Source organism: Leptodactylus fuscus, chromosome 1 (genome assembly GCF_031893055.1).
Source record: "Leptodactylus fuscus isolate aLepFus1 chromosome 1, aLepFus1.hap2, whole genome shotgun sequence".
Classification (NCBI taxonomy): Eukaryota; Metazoa; Chordata; class Amphibia; order Anura; family Leptodactylidae; genus Leptodactylus; species Leptodactylus fuscus.
Genome location: NC_134265.1, coordinates 93,919,571 through 93,942,368, shown reverse-complemented (window position 1 = coordinate 93,942,368; position 22,798 = coordinate 93,919,571). Strand labels below are relative to the sequence as shown.

Sequence of the window (22,798 nt, the reverse complement as noted above, 5' to 3'; positions counted from 1 at the left end):
GATTACAGTTTATAAATCAACTGAATTGTATTATACATACAGCTGAACATTTGTATATGGCATTTGTATTTTATTATATATATAAAAAAAACAACATGAAAACAAACATCACAGTATAATCTAATCTCTCTAACAAATCTAAAATAGAACCAAACTCCTTCCGTTTATAGAAATATAACAGCCAAATAATACATTTTTGGATTGGGAACCTCTAACCCACCTCTACTCTTGTGCAGAAACAACGGTTTCAGTTTCATTTTAGTTTTTTTCCTTTCAATGTCAAATCTGTACGTAGTCTATTAAATTCATTATAGTCAACCAAATAATTGCATTCATAAAACACACAAGGTTTTTAGAAAGATTATCACTTTCCACAATGTCAATTGACTACCCATGGTCAAAGGAAATTTTTTCCATATTTTAATTCTTTTGCCTTATAGAGTGAAATGATGGGGAGACATTCAATACTTTAAATTCATCAACTCTCCTTGACATTTGTATACCTAGTGTGAGAAGGTGACAGGCGAAGTGCTGGAGTCAAGGTATATTTGCCCCAGGCGGATCAGGAGTAGACCTCTGCACAGGTGTAGATCCTGGGCTTATTAGTGACCCATAAAATACTACTGATCCTGCAGACCAGGGCAGAACCTGGGAGTGAGAGGAGGGGGTGACTGTCCTGACATTTTGAGTCTAGTGAGACCAAGTTGGACTGGCTTGTTTTTGTTTGTGTGGCTGACAGTAAGCCACACGTAGAGTGAAGTATTATTTTTACTGTATAGCTAGCGCTCAGACAAGTAGAGATTTGATTAATTTTTTCCTGAAGTTAAGGCTGTGTTTTGTTTTATATTTTTTTATGCCTGAAGCCAAGGTTTATTTGTTTATTGTTTTTTTTTTGTTTTTTTTTAAATAAACCGGTTTGCTGCATTTTGTGTCCCTGTCTCTGACTGTTTGGTTCCGCACCACTGCTGCTACCAAGATAACTTCCCCACTCTAGATATGTAAAGCTCTCCTGATCTTGTAACTAGAGAAAACTTTTACCACCTGCCATGACAACCGGGACTAACTGAAGCAATATTATTTTGGAACAATTAATTCTAATTCCTGGAAAAGTTCCAAATTTATACTTATTCGTAACAATAGGCAATGACATCCTAGGATTTCCCCCAAAACCATTATGTCATTGGCATAGAGCCAGATGTTATCTCTATTATTTAAAGAGGTTGGCCACCTTCAGACCAATATTGACAAACAAATGTACAACAAAAAGATATACAATTTTCCAATATACTTTCTGTAGCAATTCCTCACTGTTTTCTAGATTTCGGCTTGCTGTTATTCATTCTGTTACTTCTAGAGGATAAAACTCTGACCATGGTCATGTGATTTACGGTCTGTGGTCATGTGATGAGCACACAGGTGCCGCTCGTTATAGTCACAGCTCAGTAATCAGACATCTGCCTGGTAATCAGCTGTGCACCTGTGTACTCATCACATGACCATGGACCGTAAATCACATGACCATGGTCAGAGTTTTATCCTCTAGAAGTAATAGAATGAATAACAGCAAGCCCAAATCCAGAAAACCGTGAGGAATTGATACAGAAAGTATATTGGAAAATTGTATGTCTTTTTATTGTACATTTGTTTGTCAATATTGGTCTGAAAGTGGCCATTAATACCACTTGTTTCATCTTGTTGAATTATTACAGCATTGGGTTCCATGATTGGAGCACTCATAAAATGATGGAAGGGAACAGCCGTGATGTCTACCTCTCTCTAAATTAGATAATAGGGAAATCTCCTCATTCACTTTTACCTTCGCACATTGAACGCTACACAATATCTCCAACCAATTAACAAAACTTTTTCCAAAATCATATGTATCTAAAACAACATACAAAAATCCAAGTCTACACTATCTAACACTTTTTGACTGTCTAATGAAACTATTTTCACTGTGTCCTGAGTAGCTGCAGAACAGTTTGCTTTACTGATATTTAGCATAGTAGATTTCCTAGGCATGAAGTTGGTCTGATTACTATGTTTTATTGTGCTCAGAAACCTGGAAAGACTATTTCCCAAAACAAAGGCACCCCGTGTCCTTATCCTGCTTAGGGATTAAGACAATAGTTGCCTCATCACCCATGTATACCTCAAGCAATCTAGGGGCCAATATGCCCCTCAGGTCCTTAAATACTTCAAACGGAACCCCATCTGGGCTGGGTGACTTAGCAAGGGGAACCTCCCCTCTTAATGTATCTCTTTTAATGTTAGAGGACAGTCCAAAATCTCCCTCTCTTGATTTCTCAATTGTGGCAAGCTCAATGAACTCAAAAATATTAAAGAGAATCTGCCAGGTTGATCTGTGACACTAAACCACCCACAGGTCCTTATAGACCCAGGATTTAGTATCCTAAATCGCCCTGTTATAAACCCATCTATGATCGCAATAAAAAAAATTAAACTGTTAAATTTATCTAGAAATGATTTTGAAGAGTCTCACTGGATTCATCTCTGGTGCTCCTAGCGCAGTTCTTCAGTGAACCAGAAGACGTACACCCTGGCTTCACTGTGCAAGTGCTGGAGGTACAGGGCATATGCACCGAAGCCAAGGTGTAGTCCTCTGGGTTCAGTGAAGAACTGCGCCAGTGCAGAGAGTACAGAAGCAGTGCAAGTATAAAGCTTTGTTATTTTTATTGTGGGCATGGATGACTTTATTACAGAGCAATTTGGGACACCAAACTCCTGGTCCATAAGGGCCTGTGGGTGCTTTAGTGTCCCATATCTTGACAGATTCCCTTTAATTTCCTTAATTGTATAGTCTAATTCAGAAGAATGTGTATATAAGCGTTGTTTTTTTTTAACAAACCTTATGGTCATTTGTTCTGAGACAATGGTAATACACAGTAAGATACATACACCTCTAGTAGATCCTGAAAATATTATATTTATAAGTATTATTGTATTTCAATCATTCCCTTTATTCCATCAAGAAATAACACAGCAGAAATGGGTAGTTACTGTTTGTACAGACAGATGGAAAAGTATGCAAAACTGCGTGACTCACAGCAGTATGAAGGGTGGATACTATTGTACTAAATTTAGGATGTTGATAGAGGAGTTTAAAGTATTGCAGGTATGTAGAAGATTAAAAGTGCTGAGGAAAGTGCTGACTTTTAAAAGAGAATAACAAACAAAGTGGCATAAGCATATTGTACAGACATTCTAGCAAATCAAGACTGGCCTACTGTCTAATGTGTATATGGCTGTCTTGCCTCTCCCCCAAAAGCAGATGTTGGGGAAAAGGATTTTAACATACCCGATCCTTTGTTCTCAGGAGATAAGGTGTTGCCAGAGATGTCTACATTACCACACTGGAATTCAGTGAGCTCTTTAGAAGGGCCCATTCTTTCATAGGTATTTGTAAAGATGACTGCATGACCAAGTGTTTGATGTTATATACCTGCAGAAATGGGCCTGAATAAAACACTTATCCCAATCTTGACAACCAAAATTTGTGCCTAGTTTATGAAGAGATGCACGCCACCTAGGATCTATGCCACCTATTTGCCAGTGTTGATTTCCCTATCCCACCAAGCCCCCTTTGAGGAAAGTGGAGTGCATTGCACAACGTGTAAAAATTTATGCGGACTCTTTAAATCACACCTGGGATCACCAACTTATATGCAAATTTAAATAAGCCCCAATCACAGGAAGAGTGAGATATATATATATATATATATATCTCCCTATATTATAAAAATGAATTTCTGTCTGTCTGTCTGTCTGTCTGTGCTCTAATGCGAACCAAACGACTGGACCGATCTTCACCAAATTTGGCACAGAGATACTTCAGATATCCGGGAAGGTTTAAGATGAGACTCCAACTCGCTCGGACGTACCGTTGCTGAGATACAGCATTCCAAACACAGTGCCCCCCCCCCTAGCCAATACAAACCTGCAAGACTTTCACTCATATTCCAACTGCAATACACATGGTCACTCCACATGCACAATACAACACTGATATCCAAACTGAGATACATGCATCAGAGGATTAGATACAAAGATCAGCACACAGTATCACACACCAGAGGATTAGATACACGGGTCTGCACACAGTCCCACAAACCAGAGAATTAAATACGCACTTCTGCACACAGTTCCACACACTGAAGGATTTGATACGTACGTCTGCACACGGTTCCACATACCGAAGGATTAGATACAGGCGTCTACACACAGTTCCACACTCCAGAGGATTAGATACGCGCGTCTGCACACATTTGTACACGCCATAGGATTAGATACACGCGTCTTCACACAGTTCCACACTCCAGAGGATTAGATACGCGCGTCTGCACACAGTTGTACATGCCATAGGATTAGATACACGCGTCTTCACACAGTACCACATGCAGTAGGATTAGAAACGTGCGTCTACACACAGTTCCACACGCCGAAGGATTAGATACGCGCCTCTTCACACAATACCACACAGGGAAAGATTAGATACGTGTGTGTGCACACAGTACCACACTTTGGAGGATGAGATACAGGCCTCTGCACACAGTACCACAAGCCAGAGAATTAGATACGCATCTCAGCACACAGTACCACATGGGGGAGGATTAGATACGCGCGTCTACACACAGTACCACATGCCATAGGATTATATACGCGCGTCTGCACACAGTACCACATGCTGGGGGATTGGATACATGCGTCTACACACAGTTCCACACACTGTAGGATTAGATACGCACCTCTTCACACAATACCACACAGGGGAGGATTAGATACACGTGTCTTCACACAGTTGTACACGCCATAGGATTAGATACACGCGTCTTCACACAGTACCACATGCAGTAGGATTAGATACGCGCGTCTACACACAGTTCCACACGCCAAAGGATTAGATACGCGCCTCTTCACACAATACCACACAGGGGAGGATTAGATATGTGTGTGTGCACACAGTACCACACTTTGCAGGATTAGATACATGCCTCTGCACACAGTACCACAAGCCAGAGAATTAGATACGCGTCTCAGCACACAGTAACATACGGGGGAGGATTAGATACGCTCATCTACACACAGTACCACATGCCATAGGATTATATACGCACGTCTGCACACAGTACCACATGCCGGGGGATTGGATACATGCTTCTACACACAGTTCCACACACTGTAGGATTAGTTACGCACCTCTTCACATAATACCACACAGGGGAGGATTAGATACACGTGTCTTCACACAGTTGTACACGCCATAGGATTAGATACACGCGTCTGCACACAGTACCCCATGCCGTAGGATTAGATACGCGCGTCTACACACAGTACCACATGGGGGAGGATTAGATACGCGCGTCTGCACACAGTACCACATGCCGTAGAATTAGATACGCGCGTCTACACACAGTTCCATACTCCAGAGGATTAGATATGCGCGTCTGCACACAGTTGTACACGCCATAGAATTAGATACACGCGTCTGCACACAGTACCACATGCAGTAGGATTAGATACGCGACTCTTCACACAGTACCACACAGGGGAGGATTAGATACGTGTGTGCACACAGTATCACACTTTGGAGGATTAGATACATGCCTCTGCACACAGTACCACAAGCCAGAGAATTAGATACGCGTCTCAGCACACAGTATCACACGGGGGAGGATTAGATACGCGCCTCTTCACACAATACCACACAGGGGAGGATTAGATACAGGCCTCTGCATACAGTACCACATGCCAGAGAATTAGATACGCGTCTCAGCACACAGTTCCACATGGGGGAGGATTAGATATGCGCATCTGCACACAGTACCACACGCCAGAGTCATTAGATATGCGCGTCTGCACAAAGTTTCACTTACTGGAGGATTAGATACGCGCCTCTTCACACAATATCACATGGGGATGATTAGATATGTGCATCTGCACAAAGTACCACATCAACAAGAATTAGACACTTGCATCTAAACACAGTACTACACGGGGAAGGATTAGATACAGCTTTACTCCAGGTGTCCATAACAACTGATCACAGGTTTTTCACTGACATCCAAAATGAGATACACATAATCACATGACGCTTATGGACATACACACAAACCACATACAAAATACACCAGTGCAAAATTGGACAATTCTTATGGGGCCAGTACACAAACATAAAATGTAATATACCTGTGCGAAGCCGGGTCCTCCCTCTATTATATATATATATATATATATATATATATATATATATATATATATATATATATATATATGTATTGTCAGGGTTGGCATAGACACAAAAGTCCAGATTGTTTAGTCCAAAACAGAGGTAGAGTTTATTTTCACTCAAAAAGGTAGTGCAGCAACAAAAGGAAACAATACAAAAATAAATCCCTGCCCGGCTAGGCTCTAAATAAACATAGAATAGGTTACCTCACCTAGAATAACAGATATCCTAAAGCCAGTAGAATAACAGATATCCAAAATCACTCAGGACACAGCTCCAAAGATATCACCTCTCTGTTGGCACTCCAGCCAAGTTCTGCCCCCAGTCTGTTGCTGGAGCTGACTTCTTAAGCTCATTTAAAGAGCAGACTCTCTGCAGCTGAGTTGAGGGGGGTGGAATGACAGGTCCCACTACCAACCTACCTGCCATTCTGAAAAATCCAGCCCAGTAACCGGAACTTTTAAATAACCCTCAGCAGACAATAGTCATCTGTTGAGAAACGTTCTTTCTGGAGTTTTCTCATCTCACGCACCTGAGTAGTCTGGGTGAGATGTACACTCCCTCCATAGGCACATAAGATAAGATAAAATAATCCTTTAATAGTCCTATCATGGGAAAATTTAGCATGTTACAGCAGCATGGATAATACAGTAATATATTTCAATAGAGAAAACATACAAGCTCATAGCAGATAGAAAAGTTACTAGGAGTCATACGCTCACACACAATTTTTAGAAGCCACTACTTTGTATCCTCTGGGCTTTTGCTGAATGCTTAGAAGCACCCCAATCTCAATGGTAGCATGATGCAAACTGTATAGTAACAAAGGTCACACTGCTCTTAAGGTTGACACTGATAGGGCAAAGGGCAAATAACCAAATGCAACGTGCAGTACAAGTATTTAATGAAAAAGGCTGAGATGAAACCAAATATTTTCTGCACTGACATTGGCATTAGGACCTATTACAACTTCTGAAATGTCTATTTTAGCAAATACTTGTACGCCCCATGAAATAATTCTGGAGGATCTTAGTAATGTGTGGGTAAATTGTCAACTCGGTATTACCATTGTCTTAGTCATAGGGCTGTGTTGTTGCATAGTCTGACATTGTGGACAATGTGATACTTTCTAGTTACACATCCTCGAATAAATAACTCCAGGTTGTCAAATGCATTCTTACATTGTTGTTATGAGTAACAGAGGAGCATACCTAAAAAAGTTTTAAAGCACACCTTCATCTTTTAAACAACTTCTTGATATCTACCAGCATTTGTGCAAGAAATACATTTTGTAATATACATTATTAATGGACTTTGGCTCCTTTCCATGAAATCCATTCTCTGTCTCCTGTTTTTCTAATGGCACTGGAAATGCTGACTACTTCTGAGCAGAAGTTCAGGAAATAGAGGTGTAATACAGAGAAGTGATCCTGGAGGAAGGAGTTTCAGCAAATACTTTTATCTCGGGCTAGGTTCACACCTGCGACCCAGTTTCTGTTTGTGAAATCCGTCCCCCATTCTGCTTGAAAAACGCAGAGATAAAAGTCCTGCAAGGGTTGCATGCAGCTGCTTGACCATGTAAACCCAAGTTTGAATGGGAAGCGCTCGCGTGCACGGCTCGGACTGAGCCGAGCGCCGGGCCCCTTCACACGGCGAGCCGTGCACGTGAGCGCTTCCCATTCACTTCAATGGGAGCGCTCGTAGAGTAAAAAGCAGCCCATTCATTTCAATGGGGAGCGCTCGTATGCCGGCTCCCCATTGAAATGAATGGGATCTGCTTTATACGCGCTGATTCTGACCGTGTTTTAACGTTCAGAATCAGGCAGCGTATCTGTAGTGTGAAGGGGCCCTAATTAAAACACACAAGAAAATTATAGACACCTTAATGGAATCCAGACTCCATCATAGTCATTGGGAACTATATAGCTCCTTTAGTGTATGTCATGTGACAGACCAGTCTCCAACTTGCATTCTGCATTTCATTTCCTATGTTGGAATAGAAAACCTGAATGACTGCCCCAGATGTGTACTTAGCCTTATTTTAGTCTATATAAGTTCACTGTTCCATAGAACAGAAATTGGGAGCAATTTACTAATGTGGTCATGCCAGTTTTCTTGTGTGATAGTGGTGCATTTTTGGTGTATAGCCATTTGATAAAATATATGTCACATTGTTTGTTTTCTGACCTGTTTGCCACATCTGAGGATAGTAAGAGATGCCATGTCTGTAACCAGTAGGGTTGAGCGATCGGGATTGGAAAAGATCAGTAAATTTCACGATCGCGATCGGGTTTCCGATCCCGCCTAAAAAAGATCGGGTACGGAGTTCCGATCCCAATCGCTCAACTTATCTGCACAGATCCACTGCTGCTGCCGCTGCCCGTTCTTCTGGCTCCTCTTCTCTCTCTTTCACATATCTTCAGAACGCCATGCGTGCCCCCACCTCCCTGGGCTAGTGTTAAATATGCTGGGAGAAGGCGGGGCTTGTGGCTTAGGAGAGTGTGGGCGGGTACTGGGAGGGGAGACGTGAGTGATGCACTCACATCTCCCCCCCTTACCCGCCCACACTCTCCTAAGACACAACAAGCCCCGCCTACTCCCAGCATCTCTAACACGGCGCTCTAAAGGCATGTGAATGAGAGAGAAGAGGAACGAGAAGAAAGGGGAGCGGCAGCGGATCTGTGCAGGTAAGCGGACACCAGGAGGGACTAAGTAGCCGGCAGATTTGTTTTTTTAATCACTACACAGCGTGGAGTCCAAGAATTAAAGCGTTCAATTTTTGGACTCCATGCTGTATAGTGAATAGGATTGTTTTTAAAATCCGATCTTTGATCATTAAAAAAAAAATCCCATTGACTTGCATTAGGATCGGAATTGGGATCGGATGGAAAATGATCGGAAATCGGATTTTTAAAAATGATCCTGACATAAAAAAATCAATAACCTTAAGCAGCAAAATTCTTTGAAACATTATTGTTTGAAGGTTTCATGCCAGCTTTAGTCTACATCAAACAAAGGCACTCAATACTCCTATAATCCAGCAAGTGAAAAAAAAAACAAAACATGCCAATTTATGAGCTCATATGTTAACATCAAGATACTATCCCCAAGTAATATCAATCTTTCCTAATATAACATATATCCTACTAATATTATAAGTGCTAGTGCACACTGAGTTTTTTGCAGGTAGATTTTGAGGCAGAATCCGCCTCAAAATCCTCCTGCAAAAATGGCTCCCATTGCCTTTAATGCGAACTGCTCGCTAGCGGAAAAGAGAAGCGAGATGCCCTATCTTGCTGCGGATTCCGTGGCTGATTCATCTGTGGTGTCCGCGGCTCAAGACACTCTCCTGTTTAGGCCCATTCATTTAGGCCTAATCAGGAGTGGGATGCCGCGCGGAATGTTCACAAGGCAGAAAAGGTTTTCGCAACCTTTTACTCTGTGTGAACATACCCTAAATGTGAAAGTTTGTATGTTTGTTACTCGATCACGCAAAAACAGCTGAATGGATTTGGATGTAATTTGACACATTGATAGTTTGTAACCTGGATTAACACATAGGATACTTTTTATCCCAGTAAATGACATGGCTTCACGATTGTTATCAATTTATGTTAATATACTATATTGTACTATCATAATAATATTAAACTGCTATTGCCGGCAGAACAATTCAGCTAATTGCACTTTGCTGATAAAGCCTGGTTAGTTATCTCTCTATGTAAATACACAGATAACACTGAGTCCATTCTGTACAAGCATCTGCATATTATCTGATCTGCATAAGTGTTCTGTGTCCAGTTCAGCCAGAGGGAGGAGGAGAGAAATACAGTAAGTGAGAAACAGACACTGCAGACTGTGCTGAGACACTGAAATGCGAAAACTCCTTTAAAGGGATTCAACCATTAAAAACTTTTTTTTTTGTGGATAAGATGTCGGAATAGTCTTTAGAAAGGCTATTCATCTCTTACCTTTAGACGTGGTCTCCGCTGCGCCGTTCCTTAGAAATACCAGTTTTTACTGGTATGCAAATGAGTTCTCTCGCACCAATGGGGGCGGGCCGCAGCGCTCAAACAGCGATGAGGGCGTCCCCACCGCTGCCAGAGAATTGTCTCCAGCACCGCCTCCTTCTTCGTTCGCAGCATCATCTTCAATGTCTTCTTCCGGCGCAGGCTCGTAACTTCTAGGAGCCGGGCCTTGAGCAGAGCAGACTGCGCAGGCGCACAGGCCACGGGAAAATGGCCGCTAACAATACTGTGCAAGCAGCCATTTTTCCGTGGCCTGTACGCCTGCGCATTCTGCTCTGCTCAAGGCCCGACGCTTAGAAGTTACGAGCTTGAGCCGGAAGAAGACATTGAAGATGACGCTGCAGACGAAGAAGGAGGCGGCGCTAGAGACAATTCTCTAGCAGCGGTGGGGACGCCCCCATCGCTGTTTGAGCGCTGGGGCCCGCCTCCATCACTGTGAGATAACTCATTTGCATACCGGTTTTTGGGAAGCCGCTCAATACAGGAGTGGCTTGTAGCTCAATACAGGAGTGGCCTCCCAAAAATGGCAGCCGGCCGGCAGGCGCACTCGGCTCTGCTGGTGTCTCACTGGAAGAGCCAACTGCGCAGGCGTCGGAAGTGGCGCAAAGGAAGACGACGAAAGAAGGGGAGGATCCAGCCGAAGATAGAGGCGTTGCTGGAGCGTGTTTTCGAGCAGCAGTGGGGACACCCCCATCGCATTTTCAGCACTGGGGCCTGCCCCCATCGCTGCGAGAGAACTAATTTGCATACCGGTAAAAACCAGTATTTCTAAGGAACGGCGTAGTGGAGACCACTTCTGAAGGTAAGAGACGAATAGCCTTTCAAAAGGCTATTCAGACGTGTGATCGCCAAAAAAATTCATTTGAATGGTAGAATTCCTTTAATGTTAGGTGAAACAGTGAACATATTGGCTACTTCTGGAAGCAGGAAATAAGGGACTACCGGCTTCCATCGCATTTGACCTTTTTTTAATGAATGTAATTTTTTAAAAAATTTCTGAAATAAAAGTTATATGCTTCACAATGCTAAAGAACGTCAGGCGGAGTCAGGCCGGGTCAGGAGTGTGAATAGGTGAGTAAATGATCAACCGCTACCTACTGCAATAATCCAATATGCATACCTCCCAACTTTTGAAGAGCCGAAAGAGGGACAAAATATGCGGTGCACATGTGCGCAGCGACAAACTTATCTCCACCCACTTTTATGTTCACTTCGCCCATTCTCATTCATTTTTCATGTGCCCCCACACAATATAATTTTCCTACAGTCACCTGTAAATTAAATCCCCCCTCCATCTCTCCCAGTTTCATATAACCCCTTTATCTGCCCCCAGTTTCATGTCCCCCCTCTCCATCTCTGCCCCCAGTTTTATGTCACCACCATCTCTGCCCCCAGTTTCATGTCCCCCCCTCCATCTCTGCCCCCAGTTTTATGTCCCCCCCATTTCTGCCCCAGATTCATGTCCCCCCCATCTCTACCTCCAGATTCATGTCTCCCTTCATCTGCCCCAGTGTCATGCTGTTCTCCCCCCCTTCATCTGCCCTAGTGTCATGCCATTCTCCCCCCCTTCATCTGCCCCAGTGTCATGCCGTTCTCCCCCCATATGCCCCAAGTTTCATAGGCCCCCTACATTACGTTCCCCTCAATGTTTAACACAAACAAGTACTTATACTCACCTTCCAACACTCCCCCGCCACTCTCTCACTCCATCTCACATAGTTGTAAGCCCGATGTGACGTCATCACATTGCACCTACACACGCCGAAGCCGGAGCGCAGCGGTAAGGCAGGAGCTGAGCTGTGACAGCTCCTGCTTTACTCGCTTATATGTTCAAATCAATCGGGACATACCTCCTGTCGTCCGGGACCGCGGGACAGGACACCGAATTTGTGAATGTCTCGCAGAAATCGGGACGATTGGGAGGTATGTATATGTAATAGCTTAACATATCACATATATGTGGGGGTAATATATGGTGTGGGGGAAAAAGTAGAGAGTCATATACTATAAAAAAAAAAAGGGGGCTATATACTGTGTGGGTGCCATATTATGTGTTGGAAGCTATCAAGACACGTTGCGTGATATCACTTTGTTCTGTGTTCAGCCGGAAGATCCCCAGTACTGTGAAGCAGTGGAGTGCAGTGAACCTTCCAGCCAAAGATAAAACAGACAGCTATAGGGGTCACAGCAGTGACTCTTGCAACCAGGCCCCTAAACCCACCTGGCACACTACTATCTCCAGGTATAGGGAATTGAATACACCTGGCTGTGCACTTCTTTTAATGTCTTTCTGGCCATATTGTCTTCCACTGGTGCAGGTGACAAGGTAGCCAGGAAGACAATATATAAGAGGTGCACAGCTCGGTGACGCATAAGCACTTTCCAGGAAGAAGAGGTAATTCAACAAAATTGTATGGCCCGGACTGTATGTGATGTAATTTGAAGTGGGTTGGGGAGAAATATTATCTGTGGGATCACCAATTGTTTGTGGGGACAAATAGGACACTATTACCTACTATAGACAATTACCTGTAGGTGGGAGATAATTAGGACACTATTACCTATGTGTATTAACAATAACATCTGCCTTATGGTGGCCTTCAATGGGCTGTAAATGTAACTACACCTTAGGCAGGGTTTACACTACCGTTGAATTCTGTTATGAAGGTGTCCGTTCCAAAAAGAAAAAAAAAACAGACACCTATCATAACGGACAAAAACTGATGCCTATCAGTTACTGTCCGTTATAAGTCCGTTGCCCATAGACTTCAATGTTAAATAAATAACGGACACTTGCTGTCCCTTTTTTTTCTAACAGACAGAAAAGTCCTGCATGTATAAAAAAAACAAAACGGGCTTGAGTGTAAGGCTGGTCTTACACGACCGTAATGTTTTTGCGGTCCGAAATTTGCAGATCCGCAACCGCAAAATTTACTAAAAAAAGACAAAAAAACGCATTCCGCAGACGACCATGCTCAACCACAAAGTGTACACGTGTGCATCCGTTCTTTTGCAGATCCGCAAAAAACAACACACACCCCCTGGCAACAAAAAAGGAAGTCACTGCATAGTTACAACCCATGCTCAATTTTACTGTGCTGCTATGTGTGTAAAGAACAATCAGGACTCATGACTGGGTTTATCAAAGTTTTTATTTATACCAAAAAAGCCAACACAGTACAAAACTTTACTTTGTTAAATAACTGTAACAAACTGTTATAAAATATTATAAAAATATTATATATTTTTTGGCAAAGATAAATTTTTTTTATAACTTTCTTACAGAATAATAACATTTTACAGGGTGAACAGCTCTTGGGTAAAGGAGCCAGTTGTATGGCTAGTGGATGCCCTAATGTCAGCTGGTTGTCTAGCATGCCCTTGCCCCTGAAGAGAAGGCTGGTACTGTACACCTTGCTGTGGAAACTGACCCTGACTGCAGTACAACGCACCTTCCTGGGAATACTGGCGCTGTTGTTCAAATGGCTGAAAATGTTGGGCTTGTTGTGCTGGCATTGGTCCGGACTGTACAAGACTGGCAAGATGTTTCGGATCCTGCTCACCCTGGAACTGGTTCAGAATGCTGATAACTGTCGACTGGCACAAGAACTGGCGTTCAGTAGGGATTTTCTCCATGTGCCTTGCCACCATCATGCCGAAATGTTCATTAGCACTCCATTCTGAACGTTTTTGCATGAAAGCCAGCACTTGTGCATCCAGCATGGAACGCGTATCCATGCCTGTACCTTCTGGTTGTTTTCTTTTTTTTTCCCACATCCGGCAATTCTTTTTGGACTTGGGGGCTCGAGCAAACTCGGTGATGAAGGGGTTTGGGAAGGAGATGACACGTGAGAACTTTCCAGTGTGCTTTGGTCCTCAGGCTGCTCCTCAGGCTCACCTTCCAGGTTGTCAACAGTTCTGCAAAAACCCAAAAGAATGTTTTAGTTTTTTTTTACTGGCAGACTGAACAATTTCACTGTACACTATATTTCAAATATGTACTCACTCTCCAATGTCCATCGTGTCTTTCAAAAACATCAGTTATTGCGTGTACATGTACGGTTTTTTCGTTCGGCGACCAGATCCACTCTTGCCCTTCTGCGCATTCAACTCGCGCCGAAATTGGTCTCTACATATGTTCCACCGAGTTTTGATGTCATCAACTGAAAGAAAAAATAAAAAAATTAATATTTAATGACCATGTATGAAAATGTGAACTGTTTGCTGATTTTGTAGTGTTTTCCCTTTCGTACTTACGTGATTTTTTTGCGTTTTACAGTAGAGGCTGTATCCCATTCGTCAGGGTGCATTGTCTTGCATACATCCTCCCAGGCACGGTCTTTGGCAATTTTGTCAAGGTAGTCCTCGCATCTTTTATCCCACAGTAATGGGCGTTCCTGTAAAATATTGTAAATAATGTACATATTGTCATTTATGTTTGATTATGACCAATAAAACATTATGAAATATCACAGTATTGTGTTACCCTGTGGCTTATTCCCTATTAGCCATAACTAACCCCCCACCTGGCAAGGGTCCCTAGTAGCCATAACTAACCCCCCCACCTGGCAAGGGTCCCTAGTAGCCATAACTACCCCCCCCCCCCACTTGGCAAGGGTCCCTAATAGCCATAACTACCCCTCCCCCCCGGCAAGGGTCCCTAGTAGCCATAACTAACCCCCCCTTCCCAACCTGGCAAGGGTCCCTAGTAGCCATAACTACCCCCCCCACCTGGCAAGGGTCCCTAGTAGCCATAACTACCCCCCCCCCCCACCTGGCAAGGGTCCCTAGTAGCCATAACTAACTCCCCTCCCCAACCTGGCAAGGGTCCCTAGTAGTCATAACTAACCCCCCCACCTGGCAAGGGTCCCTAGTAGCTATAACTAACCCCCCCACCTGGCAAGGGTCCCTAGTAGCCATAAATAAACCCCCCCACCTGGCAAGGGTCCCTAATAGCCATAACTACCCCCCCACACCTGGCAAGGGTCCCTAGTAGCCATAACTAACCCCCCCTTCCCAACCTGGCAAGGGTCCCTAGTAGCCATAACTAAACCCCCCCCCCCACCTGGCAAGGGTCCCTAGTAGCCATGATTAAACCCCCCACCACCACCACCATGTAACTTACCTGAACCATGCACAGGAGCTGCTCCACAAACTGGCACGTCATCTCTTCTGTCTGTAATGGCTCCTCGGCTGCCGTCTTCTTCACTGTCCTGCGCGTTGACGTAGTTCCGGCAGCGTCCAGTCTTGACATCCGCAATTACGGCTACACACTGAACATGCGTTGTGTGTATCCGCAAAAATGCACGTGCCCATAGACTTGTATTGGACCTTCCATGCCGTGCCGTAAAAGCACGGCCATTACGGACATGTGGTATACTGTCCGCACCACGGTTGCGGCGTGCCACAGCACTGACAAAATCTACGGTCGTGTAAGAGGCCTCATAGACAACTATGGTACCGTAAATGGTCCGCAATTTTAAACCCGCAATTGCGGACCATTTGCGGTGGAAAACTACGGTCGTGTAAGACTAGCCTAAAAGGACACAAACAGATACTAATGGACACAAGATAAAATCCCATTGAAATTAACTGAAATTTCTGACAGTTCAGCTAGTGTCTGTTGCTAAAATCTTATAACGGACAATAGCCATGGACACTGCTGACGCTCACCAACGGTAGTGTGAACGCCCCCTAACTGGCAGAGTTACATTTATACAGTCACAGAATTACAGCTGATGGGGCTCTCGGTGAAAATATGCCCACGGCAATTTTCCTGTGGCTGCTTACACAGTAAGCTTGGTTAAGCGTCCACAAGAAAATGGCAGCAGGCATGCGCAGTCGGCTCTTCCCTACGGCAGAGCCGACTGCACATGCCTAGAAGTTTGAAGTCAGCGCCGGAAGAAGACGCAGGGAGAAGCCGTTCCAGGCAAAGATAGAGGTGGCGCTGGAGATTTCTCTGGCAGCATTGGGAACGCCACCAGTGCTGCGAGAGAACTCATTTGCATATAGAAGAAAACCAAGATTTCTACTGAACGGCGGCGTGGAGAAGTCATCTAAAGGTAGGAGAAGAATAGTCTATTCCTACGTGTTAGGGAGAAAAAAAATTGCATTTTAATGACTGAATCCCTTTACAGCTGGCTGCCGGCAAGCCGTGCCCTGTCCAGTTTCCCTGGGGTTTAGGAAAGAAACCCCAGGGCGGACAGCGACAGTAGTGTGAACGCCCCCTAATAACGGATAACAACGGATCCTGAGGGAGCCCATTGACTATAATGGGGTCTGTGGTTATCTGTTATTTTCTTACTGATTTTAGTGTAGAAAAGTCAGGTTTGCAGGAAATCTTCATGTGCAGTGAGCACAGCCTCAGGACACCAGAAGTTTGTTACAATGTATAAATATGTAACAATACACACTACAATTGTCTACACCACATGCAATTGTGGGAAATCTTGTTGTGTAAACAATGTTTTTAGTCAATTACAACAAACAAGAGGGAAAATAATGAGAAAGTGAAGCAGCTTCAGGAAGTGGCAGCAGCTTAATGGACACAGGCTTATCGTTCACAGCCCATCTACTAACGGCCACACATGGCCCCGGTGTACGCGGCTCCTCCACCCCCGGCAGTCTCACTCAACCGTCTTCTCCGCCGTCTCGCTTCTCACCAATCCTCGGCGGCCAGTGACGTCAGCGCTGCCCGCCCCTCGCCTCGCGCCTGCTGACACAGAGGCTCACGCTCCCCAGCTGGTAACTGTGTGAGGTGAGCGCGCGGCGGCGGCCCGGTGAGCGCTGTGTGTGTGACTGGAGGGAGGAGACCGGCCGGGAAGACGGTGAGTGGCCGCCGTGTCTTTTCACTGTACGGCAGTCTGTATGGACAGAAGGGAGCTCCGTGACAGCGGGCTAGGCACTGCAGGCAAAGCTACGTCCTCCGCTGCAGGGCTACGACTACAGGCCGTGCGCCGTATATTACCGCACACCCAGAGTGCACCGCGGTACCGGAGCCCTGTCACCTACAGCCTCCTCCTTCTACCTCCTCCATCATGGCAGTCCTAGCGTAGCCACCCGTCTGCACCTAGCATGGAGCCAGTGGGGGGGCACACACGACACTCCCCATTACAGGCACAGCACTGGCTGGACCGCATAGGGTTAAAGCGCCAGGGATCGCGCTGCCCAGATGTTACCGGGCAACGTTTGTGTCCACCGACGTGGTGACCGGCGAGGATGGCATGATGGGCAGGATTCAGCTCTTTGTGCCTGTCATGGATGAGTCTGTGATGTCTCTTCTGGGGTCGTATTTCAGACAGGAGTGGATTAATATTCAGCGACCTGTAGAACTACTGCTCCCAGCATGCAGGCTGTGTAATACTAGGAGTTGTAGTCATATAGTAGTACTCCTGCTCCCAGCATGCAGGCTGTGTAATACTAGGAGTTGTAGTCATATAGTAGTACTACTGCTCCCAGCATGCAGGCTTTGTAATACTAGGAGTTGTAGTCATATAGTAGAACTACTGCTCCCAGCGTGCAGGCTGTGTAATACTAGGAGTTGTAGTCATATAGTAGTACTACTGCTCCCAGCGTGCAGGCTGTGTAATACTAGGAGTTGTAGTCATATAGTAGTACTACTGCTCCCAGCATGCAGGCTGTGTAATACTAGGAGTTGTAGTCATATAGTAGAACTACTGCTCCCAGCGTGCAGGCTGTGTAATACTAGGAGTTGTAGTCATATAGTAGAACTCCTGCTCCCAGCATGCAGGCTGTGTAATACTAGGAGTTGTAGTCATATAGTAGTACTCCTGCTCCCAGCATGCAGGCTGTGTAATACTAGGAGTTGTAGTCATATAGTAGTACTACTGCTCCCAGCATGCAGGCTTTGTAATACTAGGGGTTGTAGTCATATAGTAGTACTACTGCTCCCAGCATGCAGGCTGTGTAATACTAGGAGTTGTAGTCATATAGTAGTACTCCTGCTCCCAGCATGCAGGCTGTGTAATACTAGGAGTTGTAGTCATATAGTAGTACTACTGCTCCCAGCATGCAGGCTGTGTAATACTAGGAGTTGTAGTCATATAGTAGTACTCCTGCTCCCAGCATGCAGGCTGTGTAATACTAGGAGTTGTAGTCATATAGTAGAACTACTGCTCCCAGCGTGCAGGCTGTGTAATACTAGGAGTTGTAGTCATATAGTAGTACTCCTGCTCCCAGCATGCAGGCTGTGTAATACTAGGAGTTGTAGTCATATAGTAGTACTACTGCTCCCAGCGTGCAGGCTGTGTAATACTAGGAGTTGTAGTCATATAGTAGTACTACTGCTCCCAGCATGCAGGCTGTGTAATACTAGGAGTTGTAGTCATATAGTAGAACTACTGCTCCCAGCGTGCAGGCTGTGTAATACTAGGAGTTGTAGTCATATAGTAGAACTCCTGCTCCCAGCATGCAGGCTGTGTAATACTAGGAGTTGTAGTCATATAGTAGTACTCCTGCTCCCAGCATGCAGGCTGTGTAATACTAGGAGTTGTAGTCATATAGTAGTACTACTGCTCCCAGCATGCAGGCTTTGTAATACTAGGGGTTGTAGTCATATAGTAGTACTACTGCTCCCAGCATGCAGGCTGTGTAATACTAGGAGTTGTAGTCATATAGTAGTACTCCTGCTCCCAGCATGCAGGCTGTGTAATACTAGGAGTTGTAGTCATATAGTAGTACTACTGCTCCCAGCATGCAGGCTGTGTAATACTAGGAGTTGTAGTCATATAGTAGTACTCCTGCTCCCAGCATGCAGGCTGTGTAATACTAGGAGTTGTAGTCATATAGTAGTACTCCTGCTCCCAGCATGCAGGCTGTGTAATACTAGGAGTTGTAGTCATATAGTAGTACTCCTGCTCCCAGCATGCAGGCTGTGTAATACTAGGAGTTGTAGTCATATAGTAGTACTACTGCTCCCAGCATGCAGGCTGTGTAATACTAGGAGTTGTAGTCATATAGTAGTACTACTGCTCCCAGCATGCAGGCTGTGTAATACTAGGAGTTGTAGTCATATAGTAGAACTACTGCTCCCAGCGTGCAGGCTGTGTAATACTAGGAGTTGTAGTCATATAGTAGTACTCCTGCTCCCAGCATGCAGGCTGTGTAATACTAGGAGTTGTAGTCATATAGTAGTACTACTGCTCCCAGCGTGCAGGCTGTGTAATACTAGGAGTTGTAGTCATATAGTAGTACTCCTGCTCCCAGCATGCAGGCTGTGTAATACTAGGAGTTGTAGTCATATGGTAGTACTCCTGCTCCCAGCGTGCAGGCTGTGTAATACTAGGAGTTGTAGTCATATAGTAGTACTCCTGCTCCCAGCATGCAGGCTGTGTAATACTAGGAGTTGTAGTCATATGGTAGTACTCCTGCTCCCAGCGTGCAGGCTGTGTAATACTAGGAGTTGTAGTCATATAGTAGTACTCCTGCTCCCAGCATGCAGGCTGTGTAATACTAGGAGTTGTAGTCATATAGTAGTACTACTGCTCCCAGCATGCAGGCTGTGTAATACTAGGAGTTGTAGTCATATGGTAGTACTCCTGCTCCCAGCGTGCAGGCTGTGTAATACTAGGAGTTGTAGTCATATAGTAGTACTCCTGCTCCCAGCATGCAGGCTGTGTAATACTAGGAGTTGTAGTCATATAGTAGTACTCCTGCTCCCAGCATGCAGGCTGTGTAATACTAGGAGATGTAGTCATATAGTAGTACTACTGCTCCCAGCATGCAGACTGTGTAATACTAGGAGATGTAGTCATATAGTAGTACTCCTGCTCCCAGCGTGCAGGCTGTGTAATACTAGGAGTTGTAGTCATATGGTAGTACTACTGCTCCCAGCGTGCAGGCTGTGTAATACTAGGAGTTGTAGTCGTATAGTAGAACTACTGCTCCCTGCATGCAGGCTGTGTAATATTAGGAGATGTAGTCATATAGTAGTACTACTGCTCCCAGCATGCAGGCTGTGTAATACTAGGAGTTGTAGTCATATAGTAGAACTACTGCTCCCTGCTTACAGGCTGAGCTCTGCTAGGAGTTGTAGTCTCATATTCCAATAGATGTAGTAAGGCTGGATTTACATCTGCCTGTCCTGCGCTTTTCATGCGGCCTTACATACAAGTTTAGTAATATGGCTTTAATACTGTGTAATATGCTATATACAGGGCTGACAGGATAAGCCATTTCCTATGTCACAACATACTTTCCCTTCCTGTTGTGCTGATCTTGACACTGAAGTGCTTCCATGATTGATGACTTGAGGTGTCTTAATTTCTTGGAAACCTTTCATTGGAAAATGTATGTGCAGGGAAAACTTCCTTAAGAGGAAGTTCAGAAAAGCATCCCAGTGATGTGGCAGTACAGTTCTGTCAGCCAAAGATCTAAGTTGTGGTGAAGACCGAGGTAGAACCCCTGGCTGCTTAAGGACATGCAGTTGGTTCCATGGTCCCCAACCTGGTGGCAGGTTCTCTTTAAAAGGGTTGTCCAGGAATTTGGTAACCCAGAAGTGTAAAAAAAAAATAAACAAACATCCCCGCTCAAAACACATACTCTCCTGTCCTTGGCACTTCGTTGTCCCATAGATTGGCCTCATTGATCACACGGGGCGCATTTCTTCCAGGAACTTAGGCACGGCACACAATGGAACAGATCGCAGAGGCGGACGCGTTCCTTCAATGTTACACCTGTCCTGAGCCCCATCTGGAGTTTGCCAAATTCCTGGACAACCCATTTAAGGCTCCATGCATGTTGCCTATGGAAATTGACATATGCTGCATGTTTCACATATTTCACTGACAGGTGAAATTGGCAACAGAATCAGATTTGTCACTGATTTAGGTTATGTTCACATGTCCATATTCTGCTCAGTATTTTGCATGAGTATTAAGGCAAAGCACAAAAGAGGGGCAGATCTTTACATAATACTTTCTCTCAAAAGATTACGGTACGTTCTTGGTTTTGGTGTAAAATATTGTTGCAATCTCCTAAGCATATATTGCTGTGTGAACATAGCCTCACTTATACATGTAGCCTAAACAACATTTTCTGGAAGGTAAACAGCTTTTGCAAACTGCTGAGAATGGGTTAAAAAATAGTTAAATGAAGCAATAGTCACTAATCTGATACTGTTCTGATGCCCCTGCTTTCTACTTCCTGGCCCTTTTGTACACTCTAGAGTAGGGACCTGTCAGTGACTGGCATCTTCAATGTAGTATGAGAGACCAGGAAGCAAAGTCTGGCAGGGAACCCAGTAAGTGTCTGAATGAGGGATTCAGGGATTGATGAGGTGTGTATTGCTCTTTTTATGTTTTTGGCCTATTCTAAACCTGATATCAAAATGCTTCCAACACCAGACAGCCCTTTTTGTCCTATTGATGACCTATCTTAGGATAAGTCAACAATACTGATGTATTGCGGGGTCCAACTCCTGCATCCCAGCCAGAATCACAATGTACTGAAACTTTCCAGCTCCATACTTTGTGTAGCAACTGGAAAAGGTGTTGTAAGTTCAGTCCCATTCAAGTTAGGCTAGGCTCACATCACATACTACTTATGCATCATACTTGACACACACAACACTTTCAGAATGTGAAAACAGAAAAAAAAAACAGATTAAATGTTTAAATTTTGCATTGACTTAAGTATTTAGACTCTTTACAGGGTTGAATCAGCTTTGGCAGTGATTACATCCTCCAGTCTTGTTAGGTGTGATTCCACAAGACTTGGATTTGGAGATTTTCTGCCGTTCTCTACAGATTGTTTCAAGCTCTGTCAGGTTGGATGGGAGTCATTGGTGGACCGCCATTTTCAGGCCTCTCCGGAGACATTTGATTGGGATCAAGTCAGGGATCTACCCAGGTCACTCAAGCTCATTCACTGACTTGCCTTGGCTGATTCCTTAGTCACTTGGGCAGATTTAATATGTCTTGAAAATCAGGTTTCTAGCATACAATGCATGAAAAATGTGTGACTCTTCCTGTTTTGTACCTCCCCTGCCGCTTTTCTGGAATGGGGAGTGGTGTGGGGAGGCCCACTGACCCTATTATATGTATGATCGTTTACTGGCATACTGATACCTGAAATATACAAGCTGGAGTAGGCTTCAGTGCAGCTGTGTCTCCCAACGGGGAGCGTGCCTAATTTATGAAGAGGCATGCGCCTCCTCCGGTGTTGAGGATATGTAGACTGGTGTTGAAAATGCCAGGTTTCATAAATGTGCTCCATTGTCTTGTTGGAAGTTGAACCTTTGGTCCCATCTGAGGTCCAGAGCAGTCTGCATCAGGTTTCATTAAGAATATTCCTAATGCATTGTTCTTCAGATACATAATGACTCAGCTGATTGATTGGGCTCCTAGTAGTTGGACTCTGCTGAATTGGTAGTTGATGATCTTTCCTAAGTATGAACCATCAATAGCAAAGTTGGTGAAATACCTTTTAAAATGGACATTTTGTCAGTTCTGCCAACTCCAGCTCCTTGGTTCATTTAATGGGTACTGCTCCATGGACTCCAGAA

The 22,798-nt window shown here is 44.4% G+C and overlaps 1 protein-coding gene across 7 annotated transcripts in view; it reads left to right on the top strand.

Moving 5' to 3' along the window:
• The first annotated feature begins 16,985 nt into the window (after positions 1-16,985).
• The window catches only part of CLIP1 (CAP-Gly domain containing linker protein 1), a 95,135-nt gene continuing 89,322 nt past the window's right edge, over positions 16,986-22,798 (top strand). For all 7 annotated transcript variants that reach the window (XM_075273045.1, XM_075273008.1, XM_075273026.1 and 4 more), the window contains exon 1: positions 16,986-17,102. The gene's annotated coding sequence lies outside the window, so the exon portion shown is untranslated. The remainder of the gene's footprint in view (positions 17,103-22,798) is intronic.